The following is a 20,842-nucleotide window of genomic DNA, read 5'->3' on the forward strand; positions in this document are numbered from 1 at the left end:
TCAGAATTCTGAGTTTGAAAGTCAGAATTCTGAGATTAAAAGTCAGAATTCTGAGATTTAAAAGTCAGAATTCTGAGATTAAAAGTCAGAATTCTGAGATTAAAAGTCAGAATTCTGAGTTTTGAAAGTCAGAATTCTGAGTTTGAAAGTCAGAATTCTGAGTTTGAAAGTCAGAATTCTGACTTTCAAACTCAGAATTCTGACTTTTAATCTCAGAATTCTGACTTTCAAACTCAGAATTGTAAATTTAAATTTTTTTTTTTTTACAGAATTCTGAGATTAAAAGTCAGAATTCTGAGTTTTAAAGTCATAATTCTGAGATTTAAAGTCAGAATTCTGATTTTCAAACTCAGAATTCTGAATTTTTTTTTTTTTTTAAAACGTCATTCTGTATTTTTTTTTTTATGGCCCCAGGGCTCTTCCATAAGAAGGTTTACAAGCATGACACACTAAAAAACAGATCTAACACCAAAACTGCTGCTCATTGAGCTGTAAGCATTTCAGTTGCTTCAACTGACCCTTGTTGTATTTGCATTGGAGGAACACACGGTAGCAATAAACTCTACAATCTTAGAAGAAAAGACTTCAGATCCCACCAAATGTGTGTAGTATAGCTATAAATTGCTTAACCATCCCACAAATGCAGTGTTATGCCTTGTACACACGGTTGGACATTCCGACGACAAAATCCGTCTGATTTTTTCTGTCGCATGTTGGCCAAAATTTGTCTTGCATACACACAGTTGCACAAAATTGTTGGAAAATACGATGGTTCAGAACGAGGTGACGTAAAACAAGTACGTCAAGACTATAAATGGGCCAGTAGCCAATAGCTTTTGCCTCGTAATTTATTCTGAGTATGCGTGGCACTTTGTGCGTAGGATTTGTCTACACACGATCAGAATTTAAACGATCGGATTTGTTGTCGGAAAATTTTAGATCCAGCTCTCAAACTGTGTGTGTCAGAAATTCCGACGGAAAAAGTCAGATGGAACACGATTGGAATTTCCGACAACATGATCCGATCACACATTTTCTGTCAGAAAGTGTGACCGTGTGTACAGGGCATAACAATATTAAGAGAAGGATGTACAGTATAAGAGTACAGTGCTTCCAAGGAACGATCCCTTTTCATCAGATATACCTGCATCCGGCACTTGTGAGGGGTTGCTACTAGAGATGGGCCCGATGTGAACATCAGGTGTTCATTTGCTCATAGAACAAACGAACATATGGGGCGCTCGCGGGACGTTCACCCTCTGCGATGCAGCCCATAGTGCACTACGAGATCGCTGTGCATTGAAGGCTGCTGATTTCCCAAATCATGCACCTGATCTGTATGCTTTGGCCAATCACAGCGCAATGTGCTGTAAGAGCCATGATTGGCCAAAGAAATTATGGCTCAGGGACTAAGTCCATGCCCCATACTATATAAGGCTGCTTGCACGGCAGCGTGTATAGTTTTCATGAATGGAGAGAGATTAGGCAGGTTAGTTAGTGGATTGAGCTGGCAGTCAGTGTAGTGTATATAATCATACAGTGTAGAGAATATAGTGAGTGCAGTCAATGTAGAATATATAATACAGTGCAGTCAGTGTAGTGTATATAACACAGTGCAGAGTATATAGTACAGTCAGTGTAGTGTATATAACGCAGTGCAAAGTATATAGTGCGGTCAGTGTAGGGTATATAATGCAGTGCACAGTATATAGTGGTCAGTGTAGTGTATATAACGCAGTGCAGAGTTTATAATGCAGTCAGTGTAGTGTATATAACACAGTACAGAGTATACAGTGCAGCACAGAGTATATAATCCAGTGTATTGAAGTGGTTAAGTGGAACCCTATGACAGAATTAAGAAAAAAAACAGCATGGGGTCCCCCCAAAATCCATACCAGGCTCTTGGGTCTGGTATAGATTTTAAGGGGAACTCCATGCCAACATTATTTATTAATTAAAAGCCAATAAAGGGTGTTGTTGGAATATTCCTTTCAGAGTTTCATCCTCTGTTATAATGGGTTAATGGGTCAAAGATTTACAACCCATTATAACAGAGGATGAAACTCTGAAAGGAATATTCCAACAACCCCCATTATTGGCTTTCAGACAACCACCCAACCTCAGACACAAATTAATCAGCAGGAAACTTCACTCTGATTATGAAGTCACAAAAAAGGAAGCAAACCGTGCAATAAAAAATGCTGCAAACTATGCAACCAGATCAATCTATATAAAAGTGTCACACACACAAATGGGACCTTCAATATCATGGGATATTACAACTGTACCTCCAGTAATGTTGTGTACCTCATCCAATGCAAAAGGTGCAGCAAAGGATCTTTTTATGTTGGTGAAACAGGACAGAAGTTGCAAGCAAGGATGAATTTACACAGACATACCATCAAGGAACATAAAGAAGACAGTTTATGCACACCTGTGGGACATCACTTCTCACAACCGGACCACACTATAGAAGACCTCAATGTTTTCATTCTTAAAGGCAATTTCGGAACTATCCAGGAAAGGAAAACTAAGGCCGCGTACACATGGGCGGACTATCCGTCCAACTAAGTCCGTCAGACAATCCGACAGACAGTCCGTCCTACTTTTGAATGAACGGACTTGACCACACACGATGAACAGACAGTCCGCTGAAAGCTTGCGCGATGACGTGTACAGCACGTACGACGGGACTAGAAATACGACGTCCAATACACTGCAATGCAACCTTCGGCCGTGTAAATCCTTTCTGAGCATGCGCCATACTTAGTCCGTCCAACTTGCCTACACACGAGCGGACTGTCCGCTGAAACCAAAGTTGGACGGACAATATTACGGAAATTCCGAAAGACTTAGTCCGCCAGACTGTCCGCTGAAAAAGTCCGCTGAAGCCCACACACGAGCGGATTGTCCGCTGAAACACGTTTCAGTGGACCAAGTCCGTCAGACAGTCCGCCCGTGTGTACGCGGCCTAAGAATGATAATTCTTTTTGACACAAAAAATAATGGCCTGAATTTAAATATAGGTTTCCTTACCCATTATACTAAAGTTTTACGACCCCCTCTGTGACTAGCATCCCCCCTCTATTCTATAGATCTCACTAACTCTGCTGCTATCTTTATTACCATTGATTTGTATGTGTTTTTTTTTTCTCTCTTTTCAGTCAGAGATGTGTTTTTTTTTGTTTTTACATTCTACTAAAAAATGTGTAAATCATACTGCTTGGACCTTGAAAAAGGGGACATACCCCAAAGGCTTGTCCTGAAAAATTGTATGTTAGTGCAAATAAAAAAAGTATCACGGACAGTACTCAGTTTTCTCTGTCACAATATTAACAAAACATTCTGGTCTGATAAGGCATTGAGTGTATTTTATAAGCCCATTTAATAAGAGTACTGAAATTAAATTGCATGTTTTTCTGGATTTCATTGGGATGATTTACAATTTTTTGAAAACCCCCCATTTATAGTACAGATTTTACCATCTTCCAAATACATAATTTAACAAGAATGCCCACTATTTCCCTTGCTGTTTCCCTTATTGTTTAAAGGACTTCTTGGAGGATTTTACTATGGGTTCTTGTGAAACAAAGTTTTTGGAATTTGATGTATGGCTTCCTATTTGCAACCCCAATATAGCACACCCCAATTATAATAAGGATTACAGATATTTTCTAAAAAGATCATTGGTGGCACTATAATTATGATAAACTGTAAAATTCTGCTAGGTTTTTGTAATAGTTGGGGGATACATTTCCTTTCAAGTGGAAAGAGAATTTATTACATAGCTTGGCATTTCCTTTTCAGACAGAGCAGGCAAGATTTATACACCTATCACGACCCCATGATCCAGACAATTGTGCAAGATGTTTCTGGATGTTTTCTAATAAAAATGATAAGCTTTTCTTAACTTTGATATTCTTTCATAAACTACTTATTCTTTAAAAAAAAAAAAAAAAAACTTAACCAATAGAATCTTTGGAATGTCCTAACTGATTAAACCATAGAACCTATGAACTGCACTCCCCTGTTACAGTCATGAATGTGCAAAATTTTACAGTTGTGAATATTGAAACTAAAGCAATGTTTTTACACTCTGTGATACACATACATTATATTGCCAAAAGTATTGTGATGCCTGCCTTTACACTACCATGAAGTGTGGGGATGGCCCCTCCCTGTTCCAACATGACTGCGCACCAGTGCACAAAGTAAGGTCCATAAAGACATGGATGAGCAGGTTTGGAGTGAAGGAACTTGACTGGCCTACACAGAGTACCGACCTCAGCCCGATAGAACACCTTTGAGATTAATTAGAGGGGAGACTGCGAGCCAGGCCTTCTCTCCAACATCAGTGCCTGACCTCACAAATAGGCTTCTGGAAGAATGGTCAAACATTCCCATAGACACACTCTGAAACCATGTGGATAGCTTTCCCAGAAGAGTTAAAGCTGTTATAGCTGCAAAGGGTGGGCCAACTCAATAGTGAACCCTACAGACTAAGACTGGGATGCCATTAGAGTTCATGTTTGTGTAAAGGTAGGTGTAACAATACTTTTGGCAATATAGTATATATGCTGCCACTCCATATGCATTTTATTAATACAGTTGCTCAATTAAAGTGACTTTCATATTGGCATTATAGAGCAAGTCACACAAGTAATATTTTACATGTAGATGGAGCTTTGTAGTTAGAGTCAGCCCTTGTCTTGTTCTATGTTTCGTATAATCCTATCCACATGGGAGGTTTGGATGTCCCCACCGCCTCTGCTAGTTTTTGCAAATTCTGTTGTATTTATCATATTGTTAAATACATAAAATATCCAATAGAGAAGGTAGGAACTTTTTCCACTGGCCACAGCTGGTGTGCAGACTCCAGAACCAATATATTCCCGACACACCAATACAATCCCCCGGGTGGTTCAGTTCACCAGTCTGTGCTCAAACCTAAAATATTGGTTTAAGGCTGAATATCTAAGACTCCCTGCTTCCAGAACGCAGAAGCAACACATTCATTGATTAGTTTAGCTCCAGTTGGTTGCTCTTATGCAACTGATTTAAAAAAAAAAAAGAACATGGTAGTATAATAAACTCTGTTCTTATTTTAAGTTATGCTATAAAAGTCAAGTTGAGTATTCCTTTGAAAGATTTATACTTGGCTCTCAAGCATAAATTATTCTAAAAGTATAGTAACTAGTCAAACCTACATTTCAATGAAGTAGAATCTATTGGCCCTGCAAAATGATTAAATAACTCTGCCCTAACTATGATTTTAAAATAACTTTTTCTAACAAATGCAAAATTAACAAATGCTACCATATATTAGTAACCAGAATATGTTAATCAAAAAGCATACATTATCGCACAGATACAATATAAAATGTCAACCTACTTATCTTTTCTATGTGCAAAATGTCAGCTGAAAGAAGAATATATTTTTCACTGTCAGTAAGCATGATCTACAATTAACTTATTAGGGGGAAAAGTTCATAAACATCTAGATGAATTTTATTTTATTCCAGAAAAGGTGTCACATTTTCATATATATGAATGTGTTTTTACAGTGAGGCAGCAACTTGAAAGAATTTCTTACACTGGTGGAATCAGTGAATACCTAAACTAAAGAACAAAAATTCAATAACTGCAGATTAGCAGTCATTGGATGTGGCAGCTACTTTAGTTTTCTTATTCAGGCTAAGAACATTTTCAGAAAGTACAGAAAATATCTATTGACCTTACTGGAAATGCAGTTTTCTTGTATATTCCTGTATCCAGTTTAATGGTGTACAATACCTTCAACTTGTGTATCTTGAGGTGAAGAAAAGTGATCCAATGAAATGCTCCAAGATCAGCCACCACACACCAGTGAAATGAACACTCACATCAACGGATGGCTGCTGTTACAGCAGCAAACGTGCATTTGGTAGGTATCGGTAATCCCATAAAATGGGCTGCCCAGTGGCATTCCTCAACAGAATAAGGCTAAGATAAATAAATCTCGCCAGGAGCCAGATAAAATCCTCATAGTGTAGTAGCTTTATTTCAGTTGCATCCACATCAAAAGCCAAACAATCCGTATATTCGTTGCCACTGCCGACCCGGAGTTGGACAGCGGTGTGACCTTAGCACTAGACTCTCCTCCTCAACGTGTTTTGTCCAATAGGATGTTATCAAGGGGTCCTCTAGTGTCAGACGTCGGACATGGTTATGAAGCTCTGAAACTACACAAACATGTCCAACGTCTGACACTATAGGACCCCTTGATAACGTCCTATTGGATGAAACACGTCGGGGAGGAGATTCTAGTGCTGACATCACGCCACTGTTCTCTAGTGTCAGACATCGGACATGTTTATGTAGCTGTGAAGCTACATAAACTTGTCTGATGTCTGACACTAGAGGACCCCTTGATTACATCCTATTGGATGAAACGTGGCAGTAAGGAGATTCTAGTGCTGAAGTCACACAGCTGTCCGATTCCAGGTTGGCAGCGGCACCGAATGTAAGGATTGTTTACTACATTCTGGCTTTTGATATGGATGCCATTGAAATAAAGCTACCACACTATGATGAGGATTCCTGGCAAGCTTTATTTATCTTATGCCGCATACCCATGATCGAAAATTCGGCCAGCAAAAGACCGATGAGAGCTTTTTGTCAGGAAATGCTCCATCGGACTTTTGCTGGCCGAATTCCTGCCAGCAAAAGGTTGAGAGCAGGTTCTCAATCTTTCAATCGGAAAAAATTTGGTTTGGGAATTCCGATCATCTGTAGCAATTCCAAAGCACAAAATTCCTACACATGCTCGGAAACAATTCGACGCATGCTCGGAAGCATTGAACTTAATTTTCTTGGCTCATCATAGTGTTGTATGTCACCGCGTTCTTGACAGTCGAAAGTTCAGCAAACTTTTGTATGACCGTGTGTATGCAAGCCAAGCTTGAGCGGAATTCCGTTGGAAAAACCATCCAAGATTTTTCCAACAGAAAATCCACTTGTGTGTACGGGGCATTAGCCTTATCCAGTTGAGGATTGTTGCTGGACAGCCCATTTTACTGGATCACCGATATTTACAGAATGTGTGTTTGCTGCTGTATCGGCAGCCATCCTTTCTGGTGAATGTTCATTTCACTGGGGTGTGGTGGCTGATCTTGAAGAACTTCATTGGATCACTTTCCTTCACCTCAAGGTACACCAATTGCTGTTATTGTACACCAATACACTGGATTTGCTTTCACATTTTTTTATCCTTTCATGAGGATTCTGTACATGAGCGTTTATGGTTCTGCTAAAAGGACTTTTTTGGACTTTATTTTTTTGACAGTTTGTCAAATATGTAATTGTTTGGTGCTACACATTTTTTTAAATCTAGTTTGATGTCTGCAAAGGGAAATGGGGTATTGGGAGTAAGGGTTAATGATCTTATCTTATATACCAATTTTGTAAAAAAAATGTTTTGGTTTTTCTGCCACATCAGTGATCTTATGCAGGAGACTTCATTCACCTTGCAGCTCATTTATGTCTCTTCACGGTTCTACATCATCGTGGCGTATTTATTTACATAGCTTTTTCTTTTTTTTCTTTTTTTTTCCCTTTTAATTTATACAAAGATTTCTTGTGATCACATAGAAAATTCATAACATTTACAAAAGGAAGAGAATAAAATAAACGGAAACCTCAACACCATTTAGCGTTCTCTAGATAGTCTCAATGGCTATTCCTAGTGCCCTGACACCTAATACCTATATTTTGTTTTCCTCCCCCTTCTCCCTACTCAATAACCCCCCCCACCCCCCCATCATCGCCATAGGATCATATCATATACCTAATTTAAGTCTAGCCTTCCTCTCCCCCCCTCTCCAGCTCTCTAGCAATCTCATTCGCTGATTATCAGAAGAATCATGGGGAGGCCAAAGGAAGAACCTTAGAAGAGAGGAAAACCAACCCAACACATAAAAAGAAAGGCGGAAGAGAAGAAAAAAAAAAAAAAAAAAAAGGAAAGACAAGGAACAAATGGGAAGAAGCTGTTATCTGTAGAAGAAACTATTACAGCCCGTCTACTTATAGGGGATTCCCCAACTTCCGCAACCAAGATCCCCATAACCTCGTAAACTTCTTGTTGTTACCTTGTTTAATAAAAGAGACCCTCTCATTACAAATTGTTGTTTTTATACTTGCTAGCCAAGTTTCAACTGACGGGCCCGAGTGTGACTGCCATTGTTGAGCAATTAGCTTCCTTGCTTGAAAGAGACATCTTATAACTGGTATAATAGTATCTTTAGAAATTGTGTGTCCCTCAGGTATAGCCAAAAGGCAGGTCCTGGCCGTTGCTTCTAATGTTAAATTAAAGATTCTATTGATCTGATCTATAACCTGTGTCCAGTACCTAAATAATTTCGGACACTTCCAAAGCATATGGATAAAGTCTCCAGTTAAGCCGCATCTAGGACACTGGTCGTTATCTCTCCAGCCCAGTTTAAACAATTTCTTAGGGGTATGATATACCCGGTAGAAAAAGAAAAGTTGAGAAGCTTTCTGGGAAGGGGAAATTGAAACACTAGTTCCCTGTTCAATTATCTGATCCCAGTCGGGGTTGGACAGTGGGCCCACGTCACTCTCCCATCTTTTTCTATTTTTAAGCAGGCCTTCGCGATATAACATTTTATCCCCAAATCTGGCATACAGATAAGAAATCAGTCCCTTGAGCGAATCAAAGGACATCATTTGTGAGAGCACAGGAATCTGGATCCACTGCACCCTTTGAGATCCAAATTGTGACTGTATTGCATGTCTGACCTGAAGATATTTGTAGAACGAACGGTTCGACAGCGAAAATTTCAACTTTAAATTGGCAAATGATTTAATGTCTGGACCTTGAAATATTTGAATTAGTTGGTTTATCCCTTGGTTCGCCCATTCCCTACATCTTTCAACTTTAGCTAGCTCAGCTTAGTTTCTATTATCCCATAAGGAGGTCAATACAGATACCCCCTGGTATCCTAGTGAGGCCTTTACTGTTTTCCAAAGTTTAACAATCTGATTTATCGTTGGACAACGTATGTCAAACGAGTTTGCCTCGGGGGCCTCATTGAGTGTGTTATGTGGGCATCCTAACATCATCAAACTATGGCGAGGCATACCCTCGTTTGATACTCCTCCCCCTGCTAAATGCTGCAACTGTGCCGCTAAGTAATAAAGTCTGGGATGTGGAACCGCAATCCCCCCTTCCTCCAGCGGCAGCTGCAACGTCCGTAAGCTAATCCTAGGCGGCCCCTTTCTCCATATTAAAGCTCTAAACAGAGATTCTATTCTCTTAAACCACCTCGAACCTATCCATATTGGCGAGTTGTGGAGGAGATATAGAATTTAGGAGAGCCATACCATCTTGACCAAATTAAAACGTCCCGCCATCGACAGGGGGAGGCGGCTCCAGATATCCGCCTTATGTTTTAGCTTCAGCAGGAGAGGGGCTAAGTTATCTTCCAAGTATAGATTTACATCCCTTGCAATCCAAACCCCCAAGTACTTAAATTTCTCCACCACCTTCAAGTTAGAGATATCCTGTGCTATATGGGTAACCCTAGTATCTATCGGAAGTAATGCGGATTTATCCCAAATGATAGTCAATCCAGACATTTGGCCAAATTCACTAACCGTTCCCATCGCCGCTTTTAACGAGGTTTAGATATCTCCTAGGAAAAGCAAAATATCGTCAGCAAAAAAATGCTTATATTTAGCTGACATGCCAATCACATTTTTTTAATTAAAAAAAAGGGTTAGGGCAGTGTTATGGCTAGGATTAGGGTACGTTTTTGGGTTGGCTTTATCAGCATTGTAATGGTAATCACGTGGATTTTTTTTTTAGAAAGCAGTCCATTTAAGCAGGTAAGTGGTAAAATATGAAGCTAGTTTTGATAAAAGTTTGAAGAACTAAAATCAGTCATTTTGATTCAAAATCACTTCACTGTCTACCTAAAGTACATCCTAAGAATACATGCACCTTGTCAATGAAACTTCCCTTTATAAATAGTTTATTATTTACCCAATCTGTGTAAACCTATCCTGAAAAAATATAAAGGCTGCCATTGATGACTTTTTATTCCGAAATTGCTAGATGCATGGCCTTCATGTTGAACTAATGGCTTCAAGGTTCTTCTGGTCTCTGATTCAGAAAAAGCATGCAAATCAGGAGATCCAGCTTAATTTTGATTTTCTAAATTGCTTGCCTCTGTCAAGGTAGTGAAATTAATAAAGACAGAGACGGTCAGGTAGCAAAGACAGAGACAGCCAGGCAACAAGAATTTATAAAATAATGTTAGGAATAGCAGCCTCTACATTTCTCTAAGAGCTGTTTCACACTGAGGTGGTTTTCAGGCATTTTAGCGCTAGAAATAGCCTCTAAATAACGCCTGAAAACTGCCTTCCATTAATTTCAGTGTGACTTTTAACACTGGGGCAGTGTGCTAGCGAACGTTAGGAAAAGTCCTGCAAGCGACATCCTTGGGACGGTTTGGGAGTGATCTTTGCCCATTGAAATGAATGGGCAGCACTTCCAAAGCACCTAAAAAGTGCTTCGGGAATTGCCGCAACATGGGTGCTTTTAACCCCTTCTTTGGGGTTAAAAGCACCCTGCTAGTGGCCAAAAAAGTGCAGCTTAAACAGCGCTAAATCGCCTCTAAAATGAGCGGCACTTTAGCGCTAACACGGCCCGGCTCAGTGTGAAAGGGGTCTTAGTGAAGATTTTCTTCAAATTGTCACTCTTCATAGTATAACAGCTGTGTGAATTAACCCACGTTAAATGTCACACTAGTACCCTCTTATATCTCAGGATTGTAAGTTTCAGGGAGACAGAATAATGAGGTTTTTAAACACTAACTCAATCTACACTACACTGCATTTTTTTCTGAATTAGATTAATTAGTTTGACCTTAGATGGCATGCCATATTTCATCTAATTAAAAAAGTGGTAGCCTGACTACATTATGCAATTTGAAAAATTGCTTGGTATGCTACACAGTGCAGAGCAAAAGTAAAGTCTGCTTTATGGAATATTTACCATTAATTACAGAACTGGAGAAAGATGTTATGCTATATGATTGACAAAATAGTTAAGAAGTTTTTTGAAAAGACAATTGAGTTTTATTAAATTATGCTAAAGACAATATTTTTTTTGGACAACATCATGCTTATAAAGATCGGTTATAGAGTATTTGTTTTTATGACAACTCTATTTAGCATGTATCCTAGTTTGTTGCGGTGTAGTAAATACAAGGAAATTGTTACAAAAAATGTAAAGAATCTGGGCCAATGGGCCTAGGTTTAGTATATGTATTTATTTATTGTTTATTTCAGGTACTTATATAGCGCAGTCAATTTAGGCAGCACTTATGGTAGCACTTACTTACTATACACATATAGTCTACATTCACATCAGTCCCTGTCCTCAAGAAGCTTACAATCTAAGGTTCCTAACTCACATTCATACATACACATACTACGGCCAATTTGGACAGGAGCAAATTAACCTACCAGCATGTCTTTGGAATGTGGAAGGAAACCGGAGTACCCGGAGGAAATTCACACAGTCACAGGGAGATACAATATGTCAATATGATAACTTCAGTATTACATTCAATATATTTACATTAGTGCTGACAAAAAAAAATGTATATAGTCAATATCCTATATCTATATTAATACCAGAGCTATAGTCTTAGAGCTTAAATTAGCATCAGAGTCAATATAACTTTACCCAACACTGTGACACTAGTAAAGTTGCATACATGTCACTGTAGGCAATACCATTTTATATCAGAGTGAAACATCACCAATGTTCAACTTGATTGCAGTGGGGAGTACACACTGCAGTGATCTGTAGTGTTGGGTATGCTGGGTCTTTTAGGAATAGGAGTTAGCACCTGCTAGTTAATGGTCCAGATGTGGGGTGCGGGTACCCTAGACAACATGCTATAGAAGCTGTTAATAAACAAGAAACTGAGCATGCTAAATGATGGGGTTCTCGTTAGTTTATCAGATGTGTTCTGGTACTCCCTTTTATTCCTTTATTCTGTCCAGCATGGGTGGGGTTCTAATCGCTCTAAGACGTCTTCAGAATGATGTAGAATTGTATAAACAAAATACAGTCAATGAGTATAGCGGGACCTAGCAGCTTCTCAGTTAGGAGGTACATTAATACCTCGTAGAAATTACCAATGATTTTCATCCCACTTGAAGGACACACTTTGCTACTTATGTGCTCACTGCTGCATGCAGGAACTGTAGAAGCCTTTACTTGTGTTTTTTTTCCCCTTCCATTAAGGGCATGCAGGCGCCGCCCCCCGTCCATCACCGCCTCCCCTATCCAATGCGCCCAACCCCTTTCAGGCCACCGGATGGATTCCAATGCAGAGGGGCTGTTTTTTTGAAGCACCAGTCAGAGGCTCTAATAGGCTTCAATTTAGGGTGGGCTCGGGTCACAGAGAATGCGCTCCAAGCCCACCCAGGTGTGTTACAACAGTGAATCAATATTCGCTGTTGTAACACTGATCCTCTTCCCTGCCATTTAGAAAGTGGGGCTTGACACCAGTCACCTGATTATAAACAAAGAAAATGCGGCGCACAAAGCAAAAAAATTATATATAAACACATTTAAAGTAACACATTCATGTGTAAAAGTCCAAAACAGGTAGTGAAAGTTCAGTGAAATCACAATAGATCTCCCTCCACCTCATTCAGCAGAGATAAGGATAGTAGGGGTCCCATCACCGTCACCCAACATGACAGATCCTTACCATCAGTGCAACGATAATGCACAAATAGAAAAACCACTCTGCTCCACTATTCCTCACAAGCAGTACGCTGGAACCAGATATTTAGATTCCCATGCAGTTCAGCAGTCATGTGGATAGAGAAAAATAACAACGCTCATTGCGCAAATATCTTAAGAAACGATGCCCAATTTATTAAGGAAAAACAGTTCCACTCACATTTAAGTTAATTAAAACAGGCAAACAACTGAAGCGTCCAGCGCTTCAGTGATAGTCGCTGTAGTGCAGTCTGTCCAGGTCCCACGTTAAGCCAGGCTCTGCCCAACGTTTCGTCACTCAAAGTGCATCATCAGGGGAATGATTGGCTGAAAGGACAGGCGATCGTACTGGACGCCTAGGAGGAGGAGGGGAGGAGCTGGAAGCCACCATGGAGGAGAGGACACTTGGAGCCAAGCCGCTGCACCATGCTACCTGCCACCCACCACTCACCACTATGGGGTAACTCATGTCTAAATTCTAATTCTTCTAATGGCTTATTAGCTCTTAACCTAGCTCCTCAAACTAAATTTCAGCCATTAATGTAACCATTAAAATTACCTATAAAACATTCCTAACCCATAATCACTTACAATTTGTTTTGGTTAAAATAGGAGATGTATAATCTCTTTATGGTTGTTTTTTTCTGTCTGTGTCCTCAACATTTTGATCTCATGTCTCATCCTGTCTCAGTGACCACAGAGAAAGAGCGATTAAAATATGACAGAGGTTTTAATCCTTCACCAATGTGAAATTTAAAACACTTTGGCTGTAGTTGGACCTTAGCCTAAATCCAAAGTATCCAGTATTTATTTTTTAAAACTGTTGTGTTCTCCCTCCTATTTGAAGAAAAAAGTTCTGAATGCACTTCTTTCTCCATACTCCATGCTTCAGCACTGCCCTTCATACCAATGAGGGCCATTTAACTTTTGGGCTGAATGACACCCAGTGCCATTCAACTACTTCATTCTAACCCAGGCTGTGGACTCCCAATACAAAAGAATTGACTTGAAAACAGTATTAGCCCAATGGAACCATGATTGACAGATTTCCTCCTCTGGTAGATGAGATTTTTTTTATGCAAATCTGTGCTGATCTGGCATCTATATTTAATGTTTGTAAAATGTTTACTATTAAATTAGCTTGTCTTGACTTACTCATTTAACCTTGACCGCCACTGCAGCCATTATCTTAAGCTGCAGATCGAGTGGCTTTTATACGACAGGGCAGTTAAACAGATGTTAATCAGTAGACTCCAGTGGCCAAACATGGATACATTTTTTTCCCGTCCCCTGCTGAAATCGGCAAATTTTGATCCAGCTATAGCCATTTTAAGCATACTTTTGTCTAATGCCGCGTACCCACGATCGGACTTTTGATCATGTGTGGGCTCCAGCGGACTTTTTCTTCCCAAAAGTCCGGCAGACCTAGAAATAAGACTGGCTTCAAATTTGTCCGCCGGTCTCGGCTTTTAGCGGACAATCCGTTTTGTGTGCTAGTAAAACCGACACTAGGGCAGCTATTGGCTACTGGCTATGAACTTCCTTATTCTATGTCATCACGTTCGAATCCGTCTGACTTTTGGAGAGATCGTGTGTGGTCAAGTCCGTTCATTTGAAAGTTCGGCGGACCTAGGCTGCAAAGTCCGTTGGATTGTCCGCCGGACCAAGTCCATCGAAAAGTCTGGTCGTGTGTACGTGGCATAAGCTGAACTGTAAGTTAGTAACACACAGAGAATTGATATAGTGAAAGGTATTATACTACAGAAGTATCATACAATGAAGTAACCTTTTACAAGACACTGTAACCACTAATATGTAGAAAGATTACAGTGTGCATATATTAATTCCTACGCTTTTTTCTGAATCAGGTCTATTGTCCTTTAACCACTCTGTGAACATTTTCTTACACATATGTCTCTGTATAGTCTCATGTAATTCATCTTCTATGTCAAATTCTAAATTATTTGAGCCATTATTAGTATTAAGAATTTACATAATATATTTAACGTGTATATAAACCCTAACAATGAAATGGTATTTGCTCACTTTTGGTCTGTTAAATATACCATTGAAAGTGTTTTGTGATGAGCTGGCAAGATGGCTGCTTAAAGAAATATAAATTTGAGCTTGTTTCTTTATCTTACATGTTCACTTGCATATTTGGCATATGGCATAAATAATCTGAGGACTACTGAAACATATAATTTATATTTGGAGAGCCCGTGACAAGGCAAGTTCCTGAAAACTCAACCAGATGGTCGTCTGGTGAATGATATCCAAAAAACTACAAACAATAAACATCCTTTGATGGTGACTTCTCAATGAACCATGATCACAAGACGATTAACTCTATGCTTGCAGTAGATCTTACTAATCTTTAATTGGTTAAACTATACAGTATCTCGACACAACCTACCTTTACATACTTAATTTACTGTATTTAGTCTGAAGCGCCAAAAATTAAAGCAGACCAACTGATTCAAATGTTTTGATTCTGTCTTGTCTCTATTTTGCTACATGTCACCCTTGAATTTGGTATCAATGACTAACAGGTTGTCAGGTATCTGTACCTTAACTGCAAGATTCCACCACAGTTAGATTTGTTTTAAAAGTGTAGAAAAATTGTTGATTTTTTTTTTCAGAAATTCGGAGCTCTTCCCTATCCTCTGCACATTTTCTCTGTTGTCTCAAAAGATCTCCTAGTTAACATCTTGGACTACAGAATGAGTAGTTTTTATGTTATAGAGATCTGAGAATGGGAGTGGTTAAGTAGCTTAGCAAAAGACCCTGGGAGAACTGACACAATTCAATCAGAAGCGGCTGGTCCTACAAGTTTTTATTTTAAAGCACATGATTAGAGCCCGAGGCTCTAATTGTCTTCAAAAAAGTTGTGCTTCGGGCGCAGAGCACTGCGCCCTGAGCCCAATCACTTGTGACATTAGCAAATCAACATTCGCTATTATCTTCGGCTTATCCTCCTGGCCAACCAGGACTGGAAGCGGGTGAAGAGGAGAAGCCAGGGAAGCCACCTGCGACCTGGATGGGGAAAGTACAGACCTGGCGAGGGCGGGGGGGATTGTTTGCCGCTCCCCCCCCCCAAAAAAAAAATAAAGCCACTGCATTTTATACACAAAATGCTGTGTGTTGCCAACCCACAATAAAGCTTAGGATCCGAGTGCATTTCTGATAAATCTGGTAGATCAACAGTTATTTTTATCAACAGGGTCTTCTAAGGCATAAAAAAATGGGTAAATGTACATGTATTACAGAGATGTACTGCATGATTTTTCGCCTTGACATATTATTTAACATATTATTTAACAGCTATTAAATCCTTATTATTATATTACGCTGCATAACTATTATTTAGGAATACATTTCTGAATATTAATCATTATTTTCTATAAACCAACGTATAATTTAGGTTGATAAGTCCTTTTATTCTCAATATAGCAAAAGTGTCAGTTTAGTAGACTTCCATACAAATGGATAATACTATCAAAATGACTTCTTGTAAGGGATAAGTGTTTTAATGATATTATAATTAAAGCACAAGGCTCCAACCTGCTTTATCTGCTTTTCTGAAAAGTTATGGAAGTAGAAACCTTTCCAGATGTTGTTTAGAACCTTCATTCAGTTAATTAAAAAGGCATCATTCCAGCAGCACTGGAATATGAAATGATGAATTGTCAAACAGTGAAAGGTAAATGTCGAGAATGGATAATTATGGTCCTGCTACAAAATTATCTACAGCACACAGGCATTTCACAGCATTCATCTAGGAAAAGCATTTCAGAAATTCCTTATTTCAAATCAGCTAATGTGTTCATTTTAAGAGTTATTATTTCTATTTACTCTTTTGAGTGGGAATAATTCATCAGTACTTTCTGACTATTCTCTTTAGATAAATTAAAGCTCCATTTCTGAGAAATATTTTTGTTGATTTTAGATTAGAGTGGGGAATAGTTAGAGCCTCTATCGGGGTTCTATTGCATTTGAGAAATATGGACGTGTAAAGCACTGGTTCAATACGTTTAGGTGAAAATCTCAATGGAGTGACATTCTTACATAGGAGGCAAAAATTTTTGTTTTTGTCCAGTGGTGGTTCATTTTAAATTTTGCATTCTCTAAGGAGCCAACATTTTTTAGGGGTTCAAAAGATCCCCTTCATCGGGGCTTACAAAATGTTAGTTTTCTGGGCAATGTATTTTTTTTCACATTTCTATACCTCTCCATAAAGAATCATACCATTCAAACCATAAAGAAAGTTGAGAATATTTGTGATAAACATAACCTTAATCAGTGGCACATAAATAAATAAATTAAATTGTTTATTTTTACACATAAAAAAGAGAACTGTCAAATATTCCCCCTTATTAAAAACGATGTGAAATAGTTACATGCCAAACATCATAGATCCTCTTGCGTATAATGTTTTTTATCATATGCATTTTTTTGTAACAAATACATTGTTTTAAGGATACATTTGCAATTGAAATAACAGAGATATTCTTTGTCTAAAGATAGATAAATACATTTGACCAATGCCACATGTATAACACTTACTACTATAATACTGATAACTTATTTGCAAGTTATCTGTGCCAGATCTTCAAATACAGATCTTATGCAATGGATCATAAACAATATAATTAATAGCACACCTCTGTACACAGGAAACATGTCTTCCAATGTATCTAAAGTTCCCCCTGAGTGAGGGCATATAAGGATGAAGGACCTTGAAAAAGGGGATAAAACAAGATTATACATTTTCTAACAAAAGACGGAAAGATGGCTGGTAAGGATTCCCAAATTTGGTAAAAGCCTTTAATATATGCCCCACAATGATACTAAGTCGCTAGCATGCCCCACATTAGGAAGGAGAAACTTAGGGTAGGGTGGGAGGCCATCACAGAGGACCAACCCACCCCTTTACTTTCACTTTCCAAGGTTAAGGGACAGTACAGCCATACACCTTTCTCTTTTTATCTTCAACCGGAAACCTTGGGCAACCATTTTTCTTTTTTTTTTTCCAGTTACCCTCTTTTTAAAATTGGCCTCCATTCTGACGTGTCCTCTTCGGAGGTTGATATTCATATATTTGGCCAATGACCTTTGGACATTTTTTTCAATGTATATGCATGTCCTACAATGTGTGTCACTAGCCTGTGTATATCATGACTACCCTGATTTTCTTTATGGATTGAATGACTTTATAACAAAGTCAGATTAAAGAACATCCCAGTTGGCAGTTTTGCCTTCACCTACTATGCTGCTATAAACAGTCAGAAAAAGATAAACACTGTCCTGTTTATATATTGTATAAGATAGAAAACATTTTGGCACTGGACTATGGTTGTAGATGACATATTAGTCATACTGGAGTAGCATCACTGTAAGAGAAAGGTGCTAAAGTTGTCTCCTGAAGAGGTACTTTTAGGCAAAGGTAGTGGGTGAATCTGCTATGGCTGAGCAGCTCAAAACCTATGCCACAATTACTGAGAAATACACTTATTTTCCATGGATTCTTCTAGAAATCTAGTTTTGTCAATAATTCTATTAATAAAAAAGGGAAGACGTTACAGTCAAACTTCAGACAGTTTTAATATTTTTGTCAAGACTTCCTTAGACATGTTCCCGCCCTAGGCAATATTCAGACTGTATGTAGAACATGCATTATTTTATAATGCATGTATCTAGTGGCTTCTGAGTATTACCTTGCTCCTCTAGATAATGTCTTCCAGGGAACAGAGAGTACTTGAGTTAATTATTGTTTCCAGGTGACATGGTTAATTGCACAGAGAATGTAATGCATGGCCAACACTGATCAATGAATTCAATATTTGCAGAAAATTACAAAGCTGTTTGAACTGTAGGCGAAAAATATTTACATATGGCAAAAGTAACTCATAAAACAGCAATTTACTTTTATAAATTGTAAAAATTATTTCATAGTTTATGAAAACGACTGAGGAAACCTGTCAGAATATATTAGAACAGATTATGGCAGATGCAACTTTCAACTTGCTTTTGAAGGTACAAACTTCAGTTTTTTTTTTGAACCATACTTACAGTACCTATATCATGAGTTCCTGACCAAGTAACTAGCCAATGAACTGTGGACTCGTACAATAGATCAAGGTCAATGGCTCACTAACTACTGAAATGAGGATGACAAACCAGGAATTGGCAAATTAAAAACAGACTAGTTATGACAAATATCATATCTGTACTTTAATAAATTTGACTTTTAGTCCAAATGGAACCCCCACAAATATAACCTGTTTTTCATGTTTATGTTTTTAAAGTCAGAATAAGTTGATAATTCTACATAAGCTATATCATATATATACCAACCATATATTGTAGTGTGTCTACCTAGAGGTAATGCAATGGATGGATTTCAAAATATTCAACACAGGTCATAGTTTAGGAAGGCTGTGTAGTGGCGTACAGCTATTCAGAAATCATTTTACTGACAGGAACGTATACTTCTGTATAATAGATCCTAGGCAGAAGCCTTGCCTGCCAGTGCAATCACCTGGGTCCTTATGGTTGCTGCCCCTGTATAGTGGAATTGTGTGCTTTTAGTCTATTCACTTTGGGAATGTACACCTTGAATTGACTTGTTAGCAGAGTGGCAGTGCCTCAATTTTCTAATGGTGTGATACTTATTAGTGTGATACTAAGGCTATCCAGTGAGATAGATGGGTAGCTATGCTATGCTGTTAAATGTCTGTTGCCATATCCTTTTAAACTTTTCTATATAATTGGTGATTCATTTTTACCTCCTTTTGCCTTTAGTAATCAAAATAATCAATTACCTTTCACGACTTTGGCCTGTGTCTGTGCCTGGTCTGTTTTTTTTTTTTTTTTTGTTGACAATCTCCTCTTCCATTCAAGTGTCTCAAATCAGATCCTAATTTTGATCAATTGACAAATGCTTGCCTGCTTCATCTTCCTATAAATTTAGAGCAGCTTATGGGGAAGTCACAGACAGGGGTCAGTGGCATGTTTCTCTTCTGAGGGTTTCTTTAATGAGCGCTATAGCAGTTTGAACAAAGCAGTTTAACGACTACAACAAGAACTCTGCTCCACTCTTGAAAGACGGCAAGCAAACCAACATTTGATATTTCATTTATTTTGAAGTCTGATTTTCACTCTCTTCCCACTAATATCCTCCCTCTACTCTTCCTTCTCACATTAGTGTTTCCTGTCCTCAAACTGTCCTTACTTGACCCCTCCTCTCTACCTCACAGCTTACAAATATCACCCTTACTCCTACCCTCTCCTTATTACTGCACCCATCACCTCCTGCAAATACTAAACCCATGTGCTGACCTAAACTCCAGGGCAATGAGTATGTGCGCTCATATATATATATATATATATATATATATATATATATATATAGCTCCCATCTTATTTTCCTCACCCTCCTTTTTCTCCTAATCTCTGGAGATAGTTCCCCCAATCCTGCCCTCCGTTTTGTAACTGCAACCCCCATATCCCCACCCTTCCCAACAGCCACAATCTGCTTAGTTTAATTTTTATCCCCCTGCTTCCAAAAACCAGCCCCCCAATCTCATGTGTCCTGTGGAATGCCCATTATTTTCCGTAACAAACTAATATCTGTGCATGACCTTTTTATCTCCTATTGCTTTATCATACTTGCCATTACTGAAACATGGCTTCAAGTTTCTGACTCTCTTGCTTCTCTTGCTGCCCTCTCACATGGTGGCCTCCCCCAGTGGATGGAAAGGAGGTGGAGTTGGATTCCTTCTATCCCCACAGAGCACCTTTCAAGTCCTTCCTAACCTTCCCTCTCTTTCCCTCTCTTCTTTTGAGACTCACTGTATTTGTCTGTTTTCTCCAATTTCTCAGAGGATTGCAGTGATTTATTGTCCTCCTGGACCTGTATTGCACTTTTTTGATGACATCTGTGCCTGGCTACCCTACTTTCTCTCCTCTGAAATACCCTCTATTATTCTTGGTTCTTTAATATCCCCATGATTAACAGCCCGGGTACAGTTCAAC

The 20,842-nt window shown here is 38.7% G+C and overlaps 1 protein-coding gene across 2 annotated transcripts in view; it reads right to left on the minus strand.

Moving 5' to 3' along the window:
- Positions 1 to 20,842, minus strand: part of CPNE4 (copine 4) — a 660,573-nt gene that overhangs the window by 183,841 nt on the left and 455,890 nt on the right. The gene's annotated exons all lie outside the window — the stretch shown is intronic.

The sequence above is a fragment of the Lithobates pipiens genome, unplaced genomic scaffold (assembly GCF_037356315.1).
Source record: "Lithobates pipiens isolate NorthernLeopardFrog02 unplaced genomic scaffold, aLitPip1_a1.2 Scaffold_19, whole genome shotgun sequence".
In the NCBI taxonomy this organism is placed as follows: domain Eukaryota; kingdom Metazoa; phylum Chordata; class Amphibia; order Anura; family Ranidae; genus Lithobates; species Lithobates pipiens.